The sequence below is a fragment of the Camelus dromedarius genome, chromosome 3, assembly GCF_036321535.1.
Source record: "Camelus dromedarius isolate mCamDro1 chromosome 3, mCamDro1.pat, whole genome shotgun sequence".
In the NCBI taxonomy this organism is placed as follows: domain Eukaryota; kingdom Metazoa; phylum Chordata; class Mammalia; order Artiodactyla; family Camelidae; genus Camelus; species Camelus dromedarius.
In genome coordinates this window covers 10,762,830-10,788,235 of record NC_087438.1, presented here as the reverse complement: position 1 = coordinate 10,788,235, position 25,406 = coordinate 10,762,830, and the positions used below count along the sequence as shown (strand labels likewise).

Sequence of the window (25,406 nt, the reverse complement as noted above, 5' to 3'; positions counted from 1 at the left end):
TCATGTTCCCATGGCACCGGGACAAACCTCTGACAGCCCACGTCGCTGCACGAGGACGCTCTGTTCCCTGTCCTTCCCCGCATGGGCCTCAAGGGCAGGAATTCTCTGTTTCCTCTTTGTGTCTCAAGAGCCTCACTTGGCCCCTCTGCCACGGCAGGCCCTTGAAGAATATTTGCTGAAGTGTAGCTTGAGAACACACCTTCATTTACGAGTCTACATTTTTACCCCACCCTGCTTTTAGTTTCCTTTGTTCCTCTGCTTTTAATGCTTATGAAGTATTGGATTTTTACCTTCAAAATGACTTTAAAGAAGTTTTTAAAACTTTTTAAAATTAAAAAAAATATATTTATTGACGTGTAGTTGACTCAATGTTAGTTTCAGGTGTACAGCAAAGTGATTCAGATATACATATACATACTGATATATATTTTTTCTTTTCAGACTCTTTTCCGTTATACGTTATTACAAGAAATTGGATATAGTTCCCTGTGCTATGCAGTAGAAGTACACATCAGAATTTTATTGTAATAACTGGGTTGGGAAAACTGAGAACCAAGAGTTGACTGGATTTCCAGTCAGCTTACCAACACGTGAGGTTTCCTGGACTGGAAAAGTCAAGAGCGGAGGGGGAGATGCACTGAATTCTCCTTGCCCGGAACGACACTGCCCCACAGACAGTGCTGCCCATCATCCTGGCAAAGGGAGAATTGGTACCCATGTTTCTCACTCAGGATGCCTGCTATGGGCTGAATTTGGTCTTCTCCAAAATTCATCGGTTGAAGCCCTAACCCACAGTCTCTCAAAATGTGACTATATTCAGAGACAGGATCTTTCTAGGGGTGATTAAGTTAAAATGAAATTATGAAGGTGGACCCCAATTCAATATGACTGATGTCCTTGCAAGGAGAGGGTTTCTGGACACAGACACACACAGAGAGATCATGTAAAAACAAAGGAGAAGACAGCCATTAACAAGCCAAGAACAGGGGCCTCAAGAAAAACCAACCCCATCGACACCTTGATCTCAGATTTCCAGCCTCCAAATCTGTTGAAGCTGCTCCATCTATGGCACTTGGTTACAAGAATATTCATGCGTCAGTCCTGCTATATGTGTGCCTTTTGCAACAGTGGAATCTTAACGTGCACGTTGTTTCCCAGTGGCGCTTTCAAGTAACAGCAGGTGAGCTGTTTCAATGCTAAGCATTTTTAATGGCCCAATAGCTGTTTTGGTTCTGACAAAACTTCATACAATCTCTTCTTAAAGAAGCCATGCCTTGTCTTTGCAGTACATTTTAAAACACAGTTGAACTCAGTAATGTCATTTTTTAAAATCAAAGCACAGTTGATTTTTGATGTGTTAATTTCTGGTGTACAGCATAGTGACTCAGTTCTACATATATATGTATCCTTTTTCATATTCTTTTTAGTTATAGATTATTACAAGATAATGACTATAATTCCCTGTGCTACACAGTAGGACTTTGCTGTTTATTTATTTTCTACATAGGCGTTTGTATCCGCAAATTCCAAACTCCTAATTAAATTAGGAATCATCTCATTTTGAAAAGAGCTCCGTGGGGACCTCATGCCCATCAATCCATCTCCCTAATTTCACTTTCCAAGTTAGGAAGGAAGAAAGGAGCTCAGGCCTTGACACCTCAAACTCCTCCTGCCCCCTCCTCCTCGGCCCTTATCTTCCTTCCACCTCCCTCCATCCGTGTCCATCATGGAAATCCAATGCTTCCCCATCTTTATGAGAAGCACAAACATGTAAATTCCTCGAATGCCTTAGGCCTCCAGTGATTCTATTTGTAAATATTCCGGGAAGAAAAAGCATGGCCCCTAAAGTAGCTTGGAATTCGCTTGGAGCTGGTTTGCAGATCGGCGGTGGGGAAGCGGAGATATCGCGCGGCTTGTTCTCAGGCGCACGGATTGTTTTGCATTTGGGTTTGGTTTCTAAATTAGAGTGCAGACTCTTATAAACATGTTTTGGGCCCCACGTAGGGCTTCCCTGATGGAAGGCACGATACTGAAGTGGGTGCGAACTCGAGCTTTGATGGCTACCAGACCTCCGTTCAAATCTCAGCATCTCTACCGACAAACCATGACACGTGTCCCGGGCAGATTTCTCTCTGAGCCAGTTTCCGTATCTGGACGTCTGTAACGTGTCCAGATTTGCAACACCTCTCAAGGGCTTGTGGGGAAGAAGAACAAATGAAACACAAGATATTTAGGGTGGTGCCTGATACACAGTAGAGATTAGCGAAAAAATTTTAAGATATTTTATTGCCGTGGCCCCAATACATTTCTGTAAGGAAATCCCATACTCTGAGTGGAGGTTCATATCTTAGATGTATAAAGCAAGCTGGCTGAGGTCCTGTTTTGTCCTACTTTTCGCTGCTTGATTGGGGAGAAGAACTGGACCTAAAAAATAAAGTTGATAAAAAGGAGGCTGCAATATGAGCACAGAAATTAAATTACTCTTTATTGTTGCCACAAGGACATTTCAGTGGAGGCTTTTTAAATCTTCTACTCAATAGATATCTTTTTATGAGCAAATAGTTTAGCTGCTGATATTAGGTTTTATTTATCCCTTCAGTGAACATTGCAGGGTTTTGGAAAGTAACTGTGGACAGGGGCAGAGAGTTCCTTGGGTCCCAGGCCATGGGAGCTGAGTCACCACAGAGAAGGCTGAGCTGAAGGGTCTCTTCTTGGCTGTCAAGTGGGCATTTCCACTATTATTATATAAAGTCACCTATTTCTGTATAGTTAGGGGGAACAACAGTTTCAAATAAAGGCACTCTTCTCTTACAAAACTTTACCTCAGTATTTTAAGGACTGGAATAATTTTGTGCATCATTGCAATGTAAATCATTCTTTTTTTTTTTAAGCTAATTTGAGCTTTCCTGGAGGGGGTGTGGAATTACACATCACACTTCTTTGCTCAAAAAACCAAGTCATCTTTGCTGCTTTTTTATTTTAACTTAGATCTCCTTTCTCAAATTCACATCATGGTTTTGCAGGATTCTGCACCTTTCCTCCAGGCCTCAGCAAACCACCTCTGATTATCGCATCAAGCGCCTGGCTCTGACCTGGGATTCCCCCTACCCACCTGCGGACGTGCCTGGTTGGTCTAAACATTCCACCCATAACTCTCAGATTTCCTAAGAGCATCTTGCACAGAAAAACTGAAGGCCACCTGGGCCTTGAGCCAAGACAGCTTTTCCTCTGGAATCACACTGAACCAGCATAACTCTTGGCCATCTCTGTTAAGCAATTTTCTGTGTCTCTCTCCTCTTTGAAGGAGAATTAGGGAATGATGTGTTAAGGTAGTATTTTCTCTGAGAGGTAAGGAAAGAGAAGCCTTTGAAGAAGACAGGCTTTTATTACTGAGAAATTACTTGGGGCTTCCCTCCGCCCTCCTCCCTGCCTCCCTGCATCACTGCAGCAGGCAACAAGAACCCAATACTGCCAAAATCCACTGGCCAAATGGAACCACAGCGCTTCCTGACACGCCAAACACTCAGCCCTCCGATGACGCAAGATCCTGGTGCAATTTAGTCATGCACAAACAAGAGTGGCCCTTGACTAGCTTTTCTTGCTTGGATTCCAAGTATCACCACCTATACCGTACCAGGCCTGTAATGGTGATGACAGTACTCGTTCCTTTGTCAATTGATGTAGCAATCATCTCTCTTCTTTTTTAATTGAGGTATAGTCAGTTTACAGTGTGTCAATTTCTGGTGTACAGCCTAATGTTTCAGCCATACATGTACATACATATATTCCTTTCTGTATTCTTTTTCATTATAGGTTACTACAAGATATTGAATATAGTTTCCTGTGCTGTACAGAAGAAACGTGTTGTTTATCTAGTTTATACATAGTAGTTAATATTTGCAAATCTCAAACTCCCAGTCTATCCCTTCCCACCCACTTTGCCCCGGTAACCATAAGTTTGTTTACTATGTCTGTGAATCTGTTTCTGTGTTGTAGATGAGTACATTAGTGTCTTCTTTTTTCTTTTTTTGATTCCACGTATGAGTGCTATCATGTGGTTTTTTCTTTCTCTTCCTGGCTTACTTCACTTAGAATGATGATCTACAGGTCCATCCATGTTGCTGCAAATGGAATTATTTTATTCTTTTTTATGGCTGAATAGTATTGCATCTTATAAATATACCACCGCTTCTTCATCCAGTCATCTGTCGATGGACATTTAGGCAGTTTCCATGTCTCAGCTCTTGTATATAGTGCTACTATGAACATTGGGGTGTGTGTATCTTTTCAAATTAGAGTTCCCTCGAGATATATGCCCAGGAGTGGGATTGCCGGATCATATGGTAAGTCTGTTTTTAGTCCTTTAAAGAACCTCCATACTGTTTTCCTTAACAGCTGCACCAAACTACATTCCCACCTACAGTGCAGGAGGGTTCCATCTTCACTACACCCTCTCTAGCATTTATCGTTTGTGGACTTTTTAATGCTGGCCATTCTGACTCGTGTGAGGTGATACCTCACTGTAGTTTTGGTTTGCATTTCTCTGACAGTTAGTGATACTGAGCATTATTTCACGTGCCTATTGGCCATTTGTATGTCTTCATCAGAGAATTGCTTGTTTAGGTCTTCCGCCCATTTTTGGATTGGGCTGTTTGGTTGTTTTTGTTATTAAGTTGTATGAGCAGTTTATATAGAAATTAAACCTTTGTTAGCTGCATCATTTGCAAATATTTTCTCCCATTGCATAGGTTGTCTTTTTGTTTTACTTATGGTTTCCTTTGCCGTGCAAAGGCTTGTAAGTTTAATTAGGTCCCACTCTTGAACAAGATTGATTCTTGTTCAAATTGTGCTGATTACAACAGGAACAAAGATGAATAAGCAGCATCCATGGTCATCCATCAATAACTCACAATCTAATGGCGAAAAGGACAGTTCCAAAACAATATGGAAACCCAGTAACCAGCATTCACAAAGGAGCTTCTAACCCAGAAAACAAGAGGAGGAAGCAAAGACCTCTTGAAAAATCAGTGCCTGAATTGAATGTTATACTTGAAATCTCAGGGATCTAAAGAGATCGAAATATTTTTAGATGCTCATTTGTTCCACAAACACCCTCAGGTCCCATTGGAAAACGGGCTCCAGAGCTGTGACTTCTTTATGGAATTAAGTGTCGTCCATTTGCTTTTACTTCTTCTTCTCGTAGGAATGAGGCCGTAAATTCTGCTCACAAAATAGGTATTTCTCAACTTTCAAAACTTTGGTTCGGAAAACGTCTATTTCCTGCTCAGTTAAACGAGGCTCCCGCCAATGCTGGCTCTCACTCTTCTGCCAAAGCCATTATACATGTGGGCTGTGATGTCTGGACAGACTTTAAATAGGAACGTTGAATCCCAACGGGTGTGTCTTGATGTGATAATTGCTTTTGGGACAGGTTATTGTGCATGGCTTTCAGTCCAAGGCATTCAGCTTAAAATACATTTTGCGTATCGTGCAAATCACTTGGAAAAAAATCCTTGGTGAACTGCCTATAAAATTCCTAGCACAGGCTAAGTCATATCCTCAAGTATTTCATTTTTCCATTGGACCCAACTTCCCAAACAGTTAAAAAAAAATAGAGACTTTAATTAACGGCAAATTTTATTACTCTCATTCTAAGGGTGGAGAAACTGAGACACTAAAATGAGTCATCCACAGCTGCAGAAAAAGTTAGATGCAAAATCTATTGGTAGATTCTAGTTCAGATTTCCATTCATTAGATGTTGCATCTTCTTACATTCCCTTTCAATAAGATATTTTTCCCTGTTTGTGATATAATGAAACAAATCTGTAGAAGTGAATGCAAAAAAGAAAAAGTGAAGCATTGAGATGGATGTCAGGATTGTCCTGTCACTGTGCTTTGATTATAGAGTGCATTTTACACGGACACCATGTCTTTAATTTTTTTATCCTTCTGACATCGTATCTAGGTTATCCCTCAATATAGTGTATTGGAGGCCATAAACTAAACTCATTTCTGGTCTCCATGAAGTACATTCTATGGCTATATTGATACTGTTAGTCTGCTCTTATGCTAATATATTGCTCTATTAATTTATTTTTTGTTCATAGTCCATACCAGTGAATATTCACCAAGAAATACATGGTCAATTTGAGAAATGGTTTGCACCCCAATGTTCATTAGCTGCATTATTTATAATAGCCAAGGTATAGAAGCAACCTAAGTGTCCATTAGCAGATGAATGGATAAAGAAGACTTCATGTGTGTATATATATACAAAATGGATACTACTCAGCCATAAAAAAAGAATGAAATTTTGCAATGTGAAACAACATAGAGGGACCTGGAGGGTATTACGCTTAGTAAGGTAATTCAGACAGAGAAAGACAGATAACCTGTTATCATTTATTGAACTAGTGAATATAACAAAAAAGAAACAGACTCACAGATCTAGAGAACAAACTAGTGGTGACTAGTGGGGAGAGGAAAGGGGGAGGGGCAAGATGGGGTAGGAGAGTGAGAGGTACAAACTACTATGTATAAAATAAATACACTAAACAAGGATATATTGTACAGCACAAAGGATATAGCCAATATTTTATAATAACTTTAAGTGGAGTATAATCTATAAAAATTTTGTACCACTATGTTGTACACCTGAAAGTAATACAAAATTGTAACTCAATTGTGCTTCAATCAAAAAAAAAAAATTTAGTACCCGTCATTGGAAATATCCTTTGACTGTTGAGTATTGAGAATGTTTTTCTTGGTAAATATTCACTCCAGAAGACAATTAATTATAAGTAAGTTAATAGGCAAATCCTTTGTGGGAGGACTGCCCAATGATCAGATATAAGCCCTGATAATTCTGGTTCTTGCTGTGACCCAGAAATCGAAGCATTTCCAAAGGCAGGGAAACACTCTCCCCAGATAATGGAATTGTGGGCACTTCCCAGCAGGGCGCCCTCCTCTTCTCAGCAGCTGTTTCATTGACTCAACACATGGATGCAGGTGCCTGAGCCAAGTCAAAGTGCAGCCTCTTACCCTTTGGAGAGTGCCAGCCGCTGGTGGTGGCAACACTAATACATCCACGTTCCAGTTTCATCCGGTCCTCCTACGTGCCAAGCCCCGAGCCACACCCTAGGAATAGAGAACACAATAGACACAGTCTGGTGGGAGACATAGTCAACAAATGCAAAATGTGCAGAGAACTATGAGAACACGTAATGAAGGATGCAAACTAAACTGGAAAATTAAGAAATTAGGCAACTACGTGGAGAAAGTACTTCATCTAAGAACTGGTTCGCAAACTTGGCTGCACATTGAAATCACGTGGGGAGCTTTCAAAAATCCTTTTCCATGGGTCTCACCTCCAGAGATTCTGATTAAACTGGTATGGGATGATGCCTGGGCATCAGAATTTTTTACAACTCCCTAAGCAATTCAAACAGGTGGCAAAGTTTGGGACCCCAAGTCTATGGATTAATAAGTAAGAGGGAGTCCAGTGAAGATGGTCCTAGTGGAGGGAACAGTATGTACAAAGGCCCTGGGGTCTGAAGGAGCTTAGAACATTCTGGAAATGAAGCACCTGGAGTGTAAACAGGAGGCCTGAAGGGGCAGGAGCTGGATCACATATGGCCTTGCTAAGTTAGGCTGCAGATTTCACACTATTTGGTAAGAGCAGTGGAAGCCACTGTGTGGCTTGAGATAAGGAAGTAAAATCATCAGACTCGTTTATAAAAGGCAGCTCCGACTGCAGGGCAGAGAGTTTGTTAGGGGTGGTATGATATTAACCAAGCCTCTCTCTATGTTCCAGGAGCTCAGAGCTATAGGAAGAGCAGGATGATAGAAACAGGAACAGGGTTGCAGTCATGCCAAGCAAAGGAGAAAGGAGTCGGGCTCTCCGAGCTGACCCTGGGCAGTGGGAGAATCTGATTTTCTTTCACATAAGCCACTGTGAGTCCAACTCCCTCCCATTACACGGTCCTCTATCCTCTAATCAAAATTCTTCACCCTTCCCATCCTCAGCCCCTCCAGCAGCAACCCCAGGCTGTGCTGAACGAGCAGGGACAAGTCACAGAGAAGAAAGAGCCCTGAGAGAGATTTCTGTTACCTATGGGGACCCCCAGAGCCCTGAGAATTGAAAATGAAAGCCAGGTGCCCTCTGCAAGGACCAGAGGTGCATCCTTGGGAGGGGAGAGGGGCTGCTCTCAAACCTCCACCATCCACAGCCACCCTCCAGACAGGAAGAGCCATTGGCCACCATCTGAAACTTCTCTGGATGCCTCATGTGAGCAAGCTTGCCAATGGCGGCAACACTATATACTGTGAACCAGCCACTCCTTTCTTCCACAATATGTGACAAATTAGAAACGAGTTTACACTACTTTCCATTCTACCCCAGATTTGCTATTGAACCTTAAGACATAGGCTTCTTAACTCATTATTTTCCATCCACAAAATGAATCTTTTGATAACTTGGGAGGGAAGCAGAAAACTCTAATCATTGGATGATTTCAGCATTCAAAGAAATTAAAATAGAAATCCACAAAATCTAAAAAAATTATTTTAATAGTAATCTAGTCATAACCCTTCAATATTCATTCAATATGAGCCAGAATCTATGCATACATATCTCACCCAACACTGCCACCTCCTCCATGAGTAGGATAGTATTATCTCCATTTCGTAGAAGAGGAAACCGAGGTTCTGAGTGGAACCATAATTTGCCCAGGGATACAGGAGGAATAATTGGCTGGCTTGTGCCTTGAACCCAGCTCTAGTCTGACCCTGCAGCACCCATTCTCAATCAGTATGCCCCACTGGTTCCCTCGCTGTTGGTTCTTTCTCAGTTTGGGAAAAATTCTGAGCTCCACCTACTCATAGTATCATAGCAGAGATGCTTCTGATGGTACCAACATGAAAACACCTGAAAATTTAATGTCAGTGAGACAAGGAAATACCTAAAGCCTCTAAATACCAGGTATGTAACCAAGGCCAGTTACTTGAGCGCTCTGTCTGTTTCCTCACCTGCAAAATGGGAAAGTAAGAATAAAATCTACCTCACTGGTCTTGTGAGGATTGACTAAAAGGATTATAAAAATAAACTCATCTACAAAACAGAAACAGACTTGCAGACACAGTAAACAATCTTATGGGGGGAGAGGGGGTGGAAAGGGATACATTGGAGAGTTTGAGATTTGTAAATATTAGCTACTATATAGAAAAATAGATAAAAAACAAATTTCTTCTGTGTAGCACAGGGAACCAAATTCAGTATCTTGTTATAACCTTTAATGAAAAAGAATGTGGAAATGAATAATATGTATGTATATGCATGACTGGGACATTATGCTGTACACCAGAGATTGACACATTATAACTGACTACATTTCAATTTAAAAAAATTAAAACAAAACATAGCACTTACTACAGCCTATCATGTTAGTGTTCAATAAATTATTGATTATTAGTATTATTACTATTATTATAATAGTTTGTACATTTCTTCATCTTTTTACCCCAGTTGTGCAGCACCTTTAACTTTCAAAGTGGAAAGTGGCCACAAAATTAGATAAAAGACTATAAATAGAGTTCCGTCAGCCGTGCTTGGGCAGTAATTTGATGGAGGTGGGGTCCTGGGGAGTGAAGAAAGGCAGCTCTGCCCATCACCACTAGGTGGTGCTAATATATTACAACCACCCACAAAGCTTTTCCTATAAATTTCACAATCAAAAATGATGCGCCTGAGGGCTGGCTGGCGCCAGAGCATTATGGTCTAAAAGTTGCCTATTATTCTACTTCTGGCACAGGGACTCTACAGTGTTACTTACATTAGGCCATGCATGACCCCGAGAGAAAGACAGGGATTGTATTCTAATGGCTGTATTTTAGATAGAAGACAATTTTAAATAGCTGTCTTTTGATTTCATAATTGAGGTCACACAGTCAACAGCAGAAATCTACATTTTTTGCTCAGTGTAAAAGGTAATGAATTATTGCTGTAAAAGAATGACTTGATACAGAGATTAATAAAGACTCTTAGACAAGAGTTTTACAATTAATTGGTTCCTGGATTAAGAAAACTCACATGACCTCCTGGAATTAAAATGTCCTCACGGGCTCTAACTGAACAATAATTACGGTCAATTTTCTCTGCCTAATTTTAAAAGTCAATTCCTGCCTTTTCTCAAGTTTCCCATCTCAACAATACCCAGTTTCACCCACAGATGGAAGCCCTGAACACAGTGTCAGGCTTGTTTCCATGGAAGGGTCATTCAAGGATTCCAGTTGGTTGCCACATAGTCTGGGTGATGAAATGCTGTTGCTTCCTGGGAACCACAGGTGGGCAAGGCTTTGGCATTCTGTGTCCCACGGGACAGAGGACCTGGCTCCTCTGAGTTGCATGTCTTCCTCCTCCAAATGGAAAAGTTCTCTCTACACAACCGTCGTCAGCTGATTTCACGCAGGTGTTCTGCTCTCTCACTCGCCCGTATTCCAAAGGGATGCGGCAGGGAGCTATTTGCCAAAGGGGAAATATTATGTTATTTTCTATTTTCATAGCCAAAAACAATTTCAAAGGGACCCTGCTTTTAATTTCTTGTTTTAATTTCCATTTGGGCAGGCTATGTAGCCCTTGAAAACTGTATCACTGAGGACTCCAGAAACAAAGGAGAAAGGCCTACCTGTGCAACCCTGGCCTGATTCTGACAACGCCTACGATCTGAATTCCTCCCACATTTTAATCTTCCAGCTCACAGCCCATTTTACATGCATTGTCTCATGTTGGTCTACACACCAACGCTGTTGGAAGACAGCCAGGCAATGGCTGTCGCCTCTTGTCGATGCATAGAATCTGATTTGTCCAAGAGTTAACGAGTGATACAGTTGAGACTCAAACCCAAGTCTTCATGAAATGTTGCTTTGTGATTCCAGCTTTGCACTTCAGGCACCGCTTCTCAATCACTCCTGCTCATTTGGTATTCATCACCAACTGCCTTCAGTTCTTCATGGGTATATACGGTCTCTGTCCAACTAAATATTAAGTTTATAGACAGTGACTATGTCTAATAAGCCTATTGCTCCCACAAAGCCTTAAACACGCAATAAGTAGTAATTAAAGTCTTGATCATGTAAAGAATAAGAATAATACAGGTATTTTATTTATATGCACTTGAACCTAAATAAAACCTATTCTGAATGCTTAGGTTCTCCTTTTGCATAAGGGAAAAACACATCAGGACTGAAAGATGGACAATCTTTTCAAATTCATTTTAAACGGAAAAAGTATGTCAATTTAGGGCAGACTCATTTCCTATTCTATATCCCTTATGGGTTTAGGTTATAATTTTGATGACAGCAAAGAGACTGGGGTGTTTTTCTGTTTTCCTTTGCTAAATGACATGATTTGGGTACAAGTAAAATTGTGTTTCTGTGGGTTTGCCTCCATATTTACTCTCTGCCTGACTCCCATTTTCCAGTGTTTCATAGTCTGGAGAGGAAGTGTGGTCTGGTGGTCAGAAAAACAGTTTGGGAGGCTAGAGTCGTGGCTTCTATTCCTGTCTGGTTTCCTGACTCATCATGAGATCCTGGAGAGTCACTTAAGCACAGTGGGCTTCAGTTTATCTGCTCTTTCCCCTGCCGAGGGATGGTGCTCAGAAGTAATCAGATCATCTGACAATATGAAATGAGAAATACGTTTGGCTCTAAAAAGAAATAATACCATTTGAATACAAGTCTTCGTGATAAGGGAAATATTGGCTATGGAGGAAAAACAGGATCCTCTAACTCTACCAGCTGAAAAGAGTCATCATAGTCATCTTCTAGGAAGCGTTGGTTCAGCTGGTTATGGGTCTGGACTGAGATAGTGTCTGGTAGACAATTTACAATGGGAAGAAAATCAAAGAACTAAGAATCTAGAGGGGAGGAGTATCAGGAATTTGCCCCTGGCCTCCAGAAGGAAAGAAGTAACTCAACAGAAGCACTCAAATTTCACTTGGGGGTCACACTCTTTGGCGAACCAACAGACCTTCTTGGGAGTCCCCAGTGGGTCAGCCTACAAACTTGAGCTACTTGTAATGCTGGTTTCTCTTCACCCTTCATTCTCCCCATGCTGTCCTTCTTCAAGAAGAAAAGCTATGGTGGACGTTATCCCTTGTTGAGTTAAAAGGAGGAAGAATCTGCAAAACAAAAATCAAAGCTGCCTAATTACTTACAGGATCATTTTTGTTCCATCACATGGTCTACGGGATGATCCGCTGACTCTGGTATTGTCAGCCACCAATAGCCACCCAAGAGAACAGAGCGAGGTTGCTTTAGAACCTCACTCAGTAGTTCTTGTCATTGTGTTAGTTGTTGCTGTCAACTTCATAAGATAGAATCTGATGAACTGACGGTTCACTATAATTCTGATACTAAAATTAACAGTCATTATTGTAAGAAAAACAACTATATACTAGGTTTACACTCATTGCCAGGCACAATTCTCAGCATACTGTATACATGATCTCATCTAACTCTCCCCTAAAGCCAACAAGATAGGAATTGATATTCGCATTTTACAAACAAGGAAACTTAGAAATACAGTAACTTGCCTGAGGCCACAGAGTAAAGAATGAAACCCAAAGCTGTCTGACTCCAAGGTTATGACTGACCACTGAGATGACCAGCCTTCCTCCACCTGGAGCAGGTAGAGAGGAGCTCGCTCCGGGTGGTGTTAAGAGAGACGCAAAGGGTTTGACACTCAACACACCTTGTTTTCCAAAAAGTAGAGAAGCAGCGAGGATTGTTTCTATGGCCTGCGGAAACTTGCTAGGTTTCTTTTTCTCTACTGGAGGCCACTATTTTGCCAGGCTGGCCTCTCTGTCTGAAGAACAGGTGGAAAAGTTGGAGCCAACTCTTTTCTGCATGCCTGCTGGTTACACACAGCAAAGTGTTCCAGGAAGAAACTAACAATTCCAGATATCAAAGATTCTCAGGATACGGGCTGGTGAAAAAGAAGAGGACCAGGAAGAGAAGGGACTCAGAACCAGTTCACCTGTACCAAAGGTATAGCCCATCCTCCCACAGACCATCAACCATGACCTGATGAGGGTCGGCCAAAACAACACATCCTACAGGGAAGAGTCAGAGGAAGCAGCACATTGAAACGAAGGGGTCAAAGACCCAGGAAGAAAAAAAAAAAAACCCGTTGGGTCGATGGCACAGTCCAGCCACATGTGAACTTGACAATGCCAGGAGCATGTGACAGGGAAAATCCCCACAGGCTGGAAGTGCGGGTCAGGAAATTAAAGGTCCAGGGGCACAGATGTTGTTAAGTTACGTTATTTCCAACTTAGGATTCAGACTTTGAGAGAGCATGCAGGATGTGAGGGGAAGAAAAAACAACTTTGATAGGGTAATCCCATAATTTAGAGTCCAAATTAGCACACTTTTGAAAACAAAAGGGGAGGTATTAATTATTAGTTACCAGAGGAACAACAGATAAACCAGCACTGTTTCAGATAAACTGGGACATATGGTCACTCTAGTCTTTGGGGAAATCTGTCAATACAAGAATAAAATTTTAGTAGTGAAATCTAGGTAATGGTAAAAGGTATGTACACATGTACATACACATATAGGTGTGTATAGTATAGACAGGGAGGACCAAAGGAGGCACAGTAATAGAAGTATGCTGAAGAAATTAGTTAATCTTGAAACTGATCATAAAATTGGCACACTGGCAAGTTATGGAAGGAGAGAGTTCAGTTATCTAGAAATATTGGAAATTTCCATCTGAAAGGAGGTCATCTGATAAATGTCTGCATTTAACTTGCCTTCCTTACCATTTCATTTCTCAGAAAGTAAAGGAAGTGACAAGGCACATGCTACTATGCATGTGATTCGCGTTAATAATGAGGAACTTCCGGGAGACGGGAAATCCTGCGCATGCTCAGATGTGTGACCTGCTGCCGATCCCCAGGTTCCAGGGGAGGAGAGGGAGGATCCCGCGACCGAGACGGTTCAAGAAGGAAGAGAAGCCCGTGAGAACGAAAATCACACGACACAACACAAAGGATCTCTGCACAATAAAGGGTGCGATACTAAACAGTACAGACCAGAGAGCCAACGCCGAGACAGGGTGAGGCCAGAGAACGTCTAAAGCGACAAGGGAGGCTCTCTTTGGAGCAAGAAGAAGACATTCATGGGACATGTCCACCGCTTAGAGAACTCCTCTCACCCCTGACACATCGAATGAGCATAGGAAGTGGAAGAGTTAGCTGAGCGTAAATCTACATTATTCCTTTAATTTCCAAATTCTTCAGTCATGGCCAGTTACTCATTTCTCTCCATTGAAGAAGAATTCCCACTCTATAGTTAGTTCTCCTCTTTCTCTCTCTCTCTGTCAAAATAGTCCCAAGAATTACATCTCTAGTCAGTAGGGATAAATTAGAGAAGAAATGTAAGACAGTTGAAAACAGCAATAGGATTTATGACATTTGAAATAAGTAGGGATATGGTTTGATGTACAGAAGTTCTTCCCGTAAAAGCAAAAGGGGGGAGGGGGAAAGAAGCAAAATTAAAGGAAATGATGTACAAGGGGAAAAAATGAACGTGGCATATTTAATTAGCAGACTTTCAGGATCGCGATCCGGCTGATTCAGATGCCATCAGGCATTATCACATTCTCAGCTCCTTAGAGTCTTAAACATCTTCCTGCTGCCTCACAGGGTCATGCACAGAGCAGCACTCAGTAAGTATCTGCTCGCTAGATGGAGTTAGGAATGACACTCTAGGTTCAACATGCATGGATCCAGTACAATAACACTTGCAGCGCTGTCCTCAAAGAAGTCACCACTTCGGTAGCAACCCAAGAAAGCTGAGAATAGGAATATGCAGCTTTCACCAAGTGAAGCTCACTTTTAAAAGATTCAACGTACCTGCCCAGAAAATGAGGATCCAAGTGTATCAAACAAACATAAAATTAAAAATAAAATATAAAAGGGGCAAAGCAGGCAGAATTTCTGAGAATAAATTGGTTATCTCACTTGGGTTGAAACCCAGATCCTAACAATGGTGCCATGGGATGGAATCTGGGTCTCCGTCATCCCTCTGGCTGCATCTCCTTTTACTCCTCACTCTCTCTTGCCCATCCCTGTCCTTGCTGTCATCCCCAGAATCTGGAATGCTGTCCCCCCAGTTACCTGCATGATTCCTACCTCCCTTCTTCAGGTCTTTTCTCAAAAATGCCTTCTTAGCGATGCCTTTCCTGGAAACCCCATTTATACTTACAACACCATTCCAACCGCTGCATTCTCCATCTACCATGGGATCCCCCAAAGCAGAGTCTGAACAAAGGCTTACATGCAGGGAGTTATTTGAGAATTCAATCCCAGGGAGCAGAAGGGCAGGACCAGGTGAGTGAAAGAGGCAAGGAGGGAAGGGCCATCAAGGATGTGCAACCCAGCTGCTGTCTCGCTGAGATGACTGATCCTTCTCGGTGCCTTTGAGGAAAGCATAGGAAATATATATCAGAACTAAAGCTCCAGGGGACAAAAACGAGAAGCATTGATTGACCCCCTCCTGCCTGCGCTTTGGGGTTATGCATGTCTGAATATAGAGCTGGTTTCCATGGAGTGTCCCAGGCTCAGCGTATGGAAGCCCCAGAGCCGCACAGAGCTGGCCAAAGTCTGCTGGGACTGGTCTTGGCAGGAGCATCTGGAGTCAAAGGGAGGATCACAAATACTTGAAGTAGCACACAAAAGGAGCCCCGTCTCCCTTCCCTGCTCCGTGTTTCTCCCTTGCTCTTACCAGCATCTGAAATTCTGCTTTGCATATGCATTTATTCAGTGTCCATCTCTCCCCACTACTGAGTAAGTTCCATGAGGGAAGTAGTTAGGTTTAGTTCACTGCTGTATCTCCAACACCCAGAAGGCTGTCCAGCGAGTGAAGATTCAGTATAGACCGATGAATGAGTGAGTGAATGAGTGAATGCAAGCATTCATTTTGAAACACTGTAAAAGACTGTACCTTAGTGGGATGCGATGAACAGAAACTCACAGGTGATGTTTATTACCACGCATCATCATGTTATCCTCAAAATCCATCCAGAAATAATTCTTCATTTTTCTCCCATGCCATAACCAAGCACTGACTATAATTAAACCCAGAGAGATGGTAGACAAAAACAACTAAAATCCTTCCAAAGAAAATGGACACATTTTGAGCACTTTCATTTCTCTAATTTTTTATCCAACTTTACCCTACTATATGCCATTCAGTAACGGCCAAGATCAGCCACAAAATCTAGTTCCTTTTGCCCAATACTTTCCATTGCTTCCAGCAAATACTGCATCAGTCCTAATTAGTTTAGCTTGCATTTAAAATATACTTGTCTAGTATATATTTTATATAACATTTATAAAAATTTATGTATAATATAGTCCTACAGACATAAATTTTCTTATTTCTTCTCTTACTTCTACAAATTAATACCTCTTGCTTCCCTTTCTTATTTTACAAACAAGTTCATATTTCTAAAACCCTTCTTTCATGTACAACACGCATGGAAGGTGACCTGAAACATGCTTAGTTCAATAATTCTATGCCTATTCATCTAATTCAGCTACTGACTTCTCTGTGTCAGTACAAAGAAAGTTACTGGTGTCCCCAAGAAAATCCAAATTAGCCAGAGACAAATTGTTCCGATCCAAAAGTATTTTTTATTAAGGAGCATAAGCTCCTGGTGTTTTTAAATGATAACTGATAACTATTTAACAGGCTTCCGACTAGTTGCACAGGCCTACTCTAGTCACCCTCTTTAGTCTCACAAAAATACCAGGCCACATTTTATGGGATGCAATTTACTAAACCCCACTAAGCCTTATGGTAGGTGTTTACCATATTTATCCTACAGTGAAATACAGTTTGTCCTCATTATTCACTGATTCTGCTTTTGCGAATTCGTCTACTTAAAAAATTTTATTTGTCAGCCTGCAATCAGTGCAACTCGAGGCACTTTCGCGATCACCCACAGACACGTACAGAACAGCAAAAAACCTGATTTCCGTGATGTCCACGTTCCGGGTGATGTCGAAGAAGGTTGCGCTCTGCCTTCCTGTTTCAGCTCTCGCACTGTAAATAGGTGTCCTTTTCACCGTCTATTTAGTGTCATTTTTCTACTTATCGTTGGTGATTTCATTGTTTAAAATGGCCCCCAAGCAGAGTGCTGTCTAGCGTCCAGTGTCCCAGATCAAGAAGGCTGCGATGAGCCTTAACGAGGAAGACGTGCTCGACAAGATTCATCAGGACGAATCAAAGTGCTGTTGGCCTTGAGCCCAGCAGTCATGCACAGTGTATAGAAATAAGCTGTCTTTAAACAGAAACACATAAAATGGGGTTATGTGTTGGTCTGCTGACTGACAGCTCGTAGCTACCTATCTGTCTCCTCTATGAGTAATGGCTCAGTATCGGATCCTTTGGTGTCCATGGTGACTTTATAGAACATCACCGCAAATAATGAGAATGAACCACACAAGGCGCTCTTCAGGCAGGAACCAGGGGTCTTACGGGCTGTAGTGAATCCATCAATCCCCTGCTATAACCCACAACCCTCGCCTCTCCATGCGGAGGGCTGTTTAGAGCAACGCCAGCAACCCCAGGCACGTGCAGGTGAGCAAGACATAAAATCGCGTTCAGGACCCTGGAACCGCTCTCCACAGAGACCTCTGGGGACTCATGTCGGATGATGCCCGGCTTCCCAAGCCTCGACTGGGATGAGTCTGAGGTCTGCTCTGCACTGCCTCCAGGATTTCCCAAGGGGAGTTGAGCTCCACTTGCCTAAAGGTTACTGACTTGATGATGCCATCTTTGGGGGCTTCTCCCCTTCTTGTCTCACTTGCCTGGGACCATCTCCCAGATAAGCTGCTTGCACTCAAATCCCTGTCTCAAAGTCAATTATGTGGGAACTCAAATCAAGACACATGCTGATCCCAGACCTGCCACAAGCATCTCAGTGGATGTGACGTGACAGCAAAGCCATCATCAATTCAATGATACCCACACTAGGTAAGGTATTCCGTGACTCAGAGATGCACACACTGCCCACAACACCAGGTCTCCAGGACCCCATGCTAGTGACTGAGCTGCAGGATCATCTTTTCACTGCCTCCTGCAGCTGCTGGAGAATCTATGACAAGAGAACCCTGACAGTGCCTGGCATGAGATACATGCTCAGAATTCATCATTCAGTGAATGAACTTACATAGACTTCCAACATCATCCTGTCGGTAATGCAAAACCACTGTGAGGTTTTGAGCCACGAAATAACAATGCAAATTTGTTTCAGACAAATTAATCTGATGTTGGCGTAGAGGATGGGGAGGCAAAGAGATAAACTCCAGTTTTCTAGTTAAATGAGTGGATGAGGCATTTATTTAGCCATTTTAATGTAAATATATGCAAAAGCAAGAGATCACAATCTCAATGGAGAGAGAGAAGAGGGGAGGGAAAGAGATTAAGAGGGAGATCCGAAAGAGCAAACTCCCAAATCTGACAACGTGGGGCCTTTAGACCCTATCCCTGTAAATAACCTGTGGAACCGAGGTCCTGTGAGAGCAGGCTGGTGGGAGCAGGGAGCTCAGGCTTCATTGGGCTGTCCATAGCAGACAGGGTAGCAGACAGCATCCTGTGTGAGGGGAAACCGCGGGCAGGAAGCAGCCTCTGTCTTTATGTCTTTCTAAGATATTTATACACTTCACTGCGGCCAGCAGACATAACTGGTGTAACTTGGATGAAATTTTAATTATACAGGATTTTAATGATTTCAGTTGCTGTGGGTGGAGAGAGGAAGCCAATAAGGAGGGAGCAAAGGTTCACCCAAGTACAGCTGCCCGTTTCCCCTCAGCCCTGGAGGAAAGCCGGCATTCCGGAGGAAGGTCTCAAAGTTCATTGTGTAAGGTCCGAGAGAGCCACATAATTCTAGCCACTGGCATGGGCACTGGCTTGGCCAAGCCTCAGTCTCGCCACAACATGTCAACAAGTTGACAGATCTGGAGATGGTAATCTTGCTATAAAAAGGATGTTGGGACCATTGTCATGGTCTCGGTCTACACTGTTCGTTATTTTCCCCTGGGATTTTCTTCCTTCCCTTTATTTCTTCTTTATCCTTCCAGACTAGCCTTTCCACCTTTCACTCCACCATCAGGAGCTGTACCACACAGAGACCACTCTTTTCTGCCCAGAACACGCTCATCCTTATCTTGCAAACAACAAGGAGAGTGTTGGCGAGACTGGCCTCAATGTGAAGCTATAGGATTCTCAATGAAACTTTCACCCAACACTCCACATTGCTGACCCCTACCTGGCGTGGGTTGGAATGAGATCAGTGCTTGCTCCAAGTGAGACTTACCAAGAAGTTCAAAGGCCCTCCCATTTTTAGTAGCTTAAATATGTATTTTTAACTTCTGTTTCTATGGACTAGGAATCCAGAAGTGAGTTAGCTGGATCCTCTGCCCAAGGTCTACTCCTTTTCCTCCTTCTCCTTCTCCTCAAAGGATCAGCGAAGCTACATCTCATCTGGAGGTTGGACTGGAGGAAAAAAATCCATTTCCAGGTTCTCTCAGGTCATGGACAGAATTGATTTCCTTGCAGAAGTAGGACTAAGGGCCCCAGCTTCATGCCCACTGTTAGTTGGAGGCCACCTTCCGCTCCTGGAGGATGGCTGTGGTTCCTAGAGGGCACCCACAATTTCTTCTTCTTTTTTAATTTTTTAAAATTGAAGTATAGTTGATTTACAATGTTGTGTTGATTTCCATTGTGTTAATTTGTGGTGTATAGCATAGTGATTCAGTTGTACATATATATATTCCTTTTCATATTATTTTTCATTATAGATTATTACAAGGTATTGAATATAGTTCCCTGTGCTACACAGTAGGACTTTGTTGTTTATCTATTTTATATACAGTAGTATGTATCTGCAAATCCCAAACTCCCAACTTATCCCTCCCCATCCCCTGTTTACCACGGTAACCATAAGTTTGTTTTCTATGTCTGTGAGTCTGTCTCTGTCTTGTAAATAAGTTCATTTGTGTCCTTTTCTTTTTTTAAGATTCCACATATGAGTGATATCATATGGTATTTTTCTTTCTCTTTCTGGCTTACCTCACTTAGAATGACAATTCCAGGTCCATTCACATTGCTACAAATGGCAAAGTCTCTTCTATTATTATTACCTAACCCTATTCAGCAGACCTACACATCAGAGTGATCTGGGGGAGCTCTGCAAGATGCCTGAGTTGGCCACACAAGAATAAAGGATGTGATTTCACATTTACTGAGAACTAACTACTGTGCTGGATGCCTTGATGGCTACAAGGATGAATACTGCCATGTTTCGATCCTCAAGTTGTGAATAACTTGGTGGGAAGCAAGGTGCATGCTCAGATGACAATAGGACATAGCAAAGCATCCTGCAGAGAAGATGGGGTAAGATGGCTCTCAGCTGGGAGTCCAGGAACATCCATAGACAGCGTTTGAACTTGGGCTCAGAGGCTGGATAGGATGCCCTATGAACAGACAAAGGATTGCAGGTGAAATGAACAGAGGTAGGAATGAACAGAGGTAGGAAGATACAAGCTGAGGGGTGGAGGCACCAAGGGACAAAAAGTATTTCACTGTGGCTAAGGTGTGTGTATGTTAAAGGAGTTAGGGCTGAAAGAGTTAGAATAGGGCCAGGATTTTTTTTTTTTTTTTTTTTTTTTTTTTTTTTGACAGACAGTAGGGAGGCAATGAATGTCAGAGAGCTTGGTCCAACCCCTCACTTCAAAGATTAGATCCTCAGACCTAGCGAGGTTTCTACAAATCTTTCCCAAGATCCCTCAGCAAGTCAGAGCTGGCTGTGGGTTTCTAGTCCAAGGCCCCCTCACCCTGTGTGGCTATTTTATAATCAGAACCGAGACTTAGGACTAAATAACCTGGCAGCAGAATAAAACACAGATGACAGAGGTGAACACCCGTGGGCACGGGAGCTGCGCAGAGGTCCTTACAGGTTCCCGGAAAGTATACTGGGCACCTGAACCAAGCCGTTGGCAGTGGGAATAGGAAGGAAGGCAGGAGTCTGAGAGTCACTGGGGAGGGAGATTTACAGAACGAGATGACTGTTTGGATGTGTGGGCTGCGGCAAGGGAGGTGGAAGATTTGATTCCAAGGTTTCCAGCCCAAGTGACTAGAAGTCCCTTTTATGGAAAAAGGAAACCGCCCACTCTTTCCCCAGCTCCTGGCCACGCACCTTCCTCTCCACCCCTCTGCTGCCAAGAACGCTCCCTCAGAGTTTTTCCTGGACCCCAAGTCAAGCTTCTGGGCAGAGCCCTTGCTCCCTGATGTGTGACGACAGGACACTGTTACCTTCTCCTGCTTTTTGTTAGTCTCCTCCCCCGCCTTGGATTTCCTGCCTCCGCAGGCTTTTATTACCTACACTCTTATTTGTCTTCAGCCCTCTAAATACAATTGTTTTTAAAAACTTCTATTCATTTCTTTTCTCATGGTAGTAACATATGACAGAAACCCAATTCAAACTGGTTCAGATAAAAAAGGAATGCAACGGCTGCTGAAATTAAAAAGCTTGGAGGCATGTATGGTTTTAGATATAACTGGATCCAAGGGTCTAAACTGCCTCTCTCCCCAACCCTTCTCTCTTCTCTTTCTCTCTCTCTCTCTTACACACACACACACACACACACAAAATGGGAATTGCCTGTGGATCTCTGAGGACCGAACTGATCGTTATTGATTAAATAATCCATTCAAATCAAATACAGTACTATAAGAAAGATTGCATTACTGTACCCTTGCACAATGTTGATCAAATCTACTGTATCCGATAGACAAATTTAATCAAAAAATTACCCAGTAAGTATTTAAGGATAACAAAACTAAATAATAAAGACTCGCCCAGCCTCCTGTCAATTAATCTGCCATTGTCCCAGAAATAACCCATGCCTGAAACGAATGCAATGACAATTCTGCCACAGAAAGTTCTCATTATAAAAGACCTCCCAGAGAGGTGGTAGAGGGGGCGAGGAAGAGGGAGACGGGTTTTAGAGAAACACAGCATATTTAAATTAAATTAAGCACTATATTTGTGGACTGTTTGAGACTTTCACACCATTTAAGACTAAACTCAATACCTTTTTTTTTAGTTAGTCCAATATTTCCAGTAGTTATTCTGTTTGTTGTTTTTATTTTGTTTGTTCCAAGTGTAGAGAAGGCAGGGTTGTTTCCCTGTTAACGGGTAGGGTTGAAAGTAAAACTTTTATAGTCACTCATGAAAATGAGCCCAATTATGAATTTTATTTTAGTTGAAAAAATACCACATGCTAAGTAGAGGTCAATCTTAACAAGATCATAAAGTAGGAAGAAGTAGCAGAACAAGCCTGGCCCGACGCCCACCACAAAAAAGCCCATTGCGCTCGCTTTTGTCAAGCTAGGTAGCCGTTCTGCACCCTGGAAAACATCATTTCAGTTTTGTTCTTGGAGCCTGAACTATTTTAATCCTTGTTGCTGCTAAAATACACACAATGTTCCATAAACATATATGAGCGCAGGAGCAATGAGGAAATAGAAATGGGGCAAAGATGAGCTGATTCTGAAGGTTTAACATGAAACCTGAAATGGTTTCATGTTGCAAAAATAGATACCATGCAATCTACCATGTATTTAATCAGTTTCCTGTTATTATGAGGCCTGTATACAAATTGTCAGTTCATTTCCTATTATTAGGAATTGCAGAATGCAAGAGCTGGAAACACTTTTATATTTTAGGGTAAAGCATTAAAAATAACAAAAAGAAAAATTTCCTTCTTTAAAAAACTAAAAAGACTTATCAGCAATCCCACTCCTGGGCATATATATTGGAGGGAACTCTAATTTGAAAAGACACATGCACTCTAATGTTCATTGCAGCACTATTTACAATAACCAAGACATGGAAACAACCTAAATCTTCATCAACAAATGACTGGATAAAGAAGTTTGGTATATTTATGCAATGGAATACTACTCAGTCATAAAAAAGAATAAAATAATACCATTTACAGCAACATGGATGGACCTGGAGATCACTATTCTAAGTGAAGTAAGCCAGAAAGAGAAAGAAAAATACCATATGATATCACTCATATGTGGGATCTTAAAAAAATGACACAAATGAGCTTATTTACAAAACAGAGACATATTCATAGCCATAAAAAATGAACTTATGGTTACCTGGGGGAAAAGGAGGCAGGAAGGGGATAAATTGGAAGTTTGAGGTTTGCAGATACTAACTACTACATATAAAATAGATAAATAATAAGTTTCTACTGTAGCATAGGGAACTATATTCAATATCTTGTAGTAGCCTATAATGAAAAAGAATATGAAAACAAATATATGTATGTCTATGTATGACTGAAACTTTATTCTATACACCAGAAATTGACACAACATTGTAAACTGACTATACTTCAATAAAAAAGAAAGTAATCAAAACAGCATGGTATTGGTACAAAAACAGACATATGGACCAATGGAACAGAATAGAGAGCCCAGAAATGAACTCACAAACTTTCAGTCAACTAATCTTGACAAAGGAGGCAAGAATATATAAAGAAATAAAGACAGTCTCTTCAGCAAATGGTGTTGGGAAAACTGAACAGCAGCATATAAATCAATGAAGCTAGGACACTCCCTTACACCATACACAAAGATAAACTCAAAATGGATCAAAGACTTAAACATAAGACAAGATAAAATAAACCTCCTAGAGGAAAATATAGGCAGAACATTATCTCACATACATCTCAAAAATGTTCTCCTAGGGCAGTCTACCCAAGCAATAGAAATAAAAGCAAGAATAAACAAATGGGACCTGATGAAACTTACAAGCTTCTGCACAGCAAAGGAAACCATAAATAAAACAAAACGACAACCTATGGAATGGGAGAAAATTATTGCAAATGATGAAACTGACAAAGGCTTGATCTCCAGAATATATAAGCAGCTCATATGACTTAATAAGAAAAAAACAAACAAACCCATCCAAAAATGGACAAAAAACTTAAGCAAGCAATTCTCCAAGGAAGAAATACAAATGATCAATAGGCACATGAAAAAAATGCTCAATATCACTAATTATCACAGAAATACAAGTCAAAACTACAATGAGGTATCACCTCACACCAGTCAGGATGGCCATCATTCAAAAGTCCATGAATGATAAATGCTGGAGAGGCTGTGGAGAAAAGGGAACCCTCCTACACTGCTGGTGGGAATGCAATCTGGTGCAGCTGTTATGGAAAACAGTATGGAGGTTCCTCTAAAAACTAAAAATAGACTTACCATCGGATCCACCAGTCCCACTCCTGGGCATATATCTGGAGGGAACTCTAATTCAAAAAGATACGTGCACCCCAATGTTCAAAGCAGCACTATTTACAACAGCCAAGACATGGAAACAGCCTAAATGTCCATCAACACATGACTGGATAAAGATGTGGTATATTTCTACAATGGAATATTATTCAGCCATAAAAAACAACAACATAATGCCATTTGCGGCAACATGGATGTCCCTGGAGAATATCATTCTAAGTGAAGTAAGCCAGAAAGAGAAAGAAAAGTACCATATGAAATTGCTCATGTATGGACTCCAAAAAAAAAAAAAAAAGAAGAACATAAATACAAAACAGAAACAGAATCATAGACATAGAATACAAACTTGTGGTTGCCAACGGGGAAGGGGGTAGGAAGGGACAGACTGGGAGTTCAAAATTTGTAGATACTGACAGGCATATGCAGAATAGTTAAATAAGATTATACTGTATAGCACAAGGAAATATATACAAGATCTTGTGGTAGCTCACAGTGAAAAAACAGTGACAATGAATATATGTATGTTCGTGTATAACTGAAAAATTGTGCTCTATACTGGAATTTGACACAACGTTGTAAAATGACTATAACTCAATAAAAAAAAGTTTTAAAAATTTTAAAAAAGAAAAAGAAAATAAGTAAAACAAAAAAGAAAGTAAAGTGCTTATTAAAACTGAAAATTATATATTTATTTTCAGTTTGAAAAGCACAGATAAAATCAGTATGTTTCTGATACACCAGAAACAGTAAGAAAATATAAAAGAAAATATATTATTCAAAAAGTAATGATATGAATTATAAAGTACCTATAAGTAAAATATAAATATTTCATCTGTTATAAAAATATACAAAATTGTGATGAATATAAAAATAAAATTTTATAATCAATTACTTAACAAAATAAATCTCTCTCATCTGTAATAAAAAAAGAAAGAAAGAAAGAAAATTCTCCCAGACCAGGTGAAAAGAAATGATAGTGGTGATGTTATCTTTTATTGACCATCCAGAAAAATTG

General features: G+C 41.2%; 1 long non-coding RNA gene across 2 annotated transcripts in view; it reads right to left on the bottom strand.

Moving 5' to 3' along the window:
• Nucleotides 1–8,551: 8,551 nt before the first annotated feature.
• Nucleotides 8,552–25,406, bottom strand: part of LOC116150172 (uncharacterized) — a 58,653-nt gene continuing 41,798 nt past the window's right edge. For both annotated transcript variants that reach the window (XR_010378041.1, XR_010378040.1), the window contains 4 exons: nucleotides 15,344–17,351; nucleotides 12,750–12,983; nucleotides 12,027–12,177; nucleotides 8,552–10,516 (listed from right to left, as the gene is read on the bottom strand). This is a non-coding gene — a long non-coding RNA (uncharacterized LOC116150172). The remainder of the gene's footprint in view (nucleotides 10,517–12,026; nucleotides 12,178–12,749; nucleotides 12,984–15,343; nucleotides 17,352–25,406) is intronic.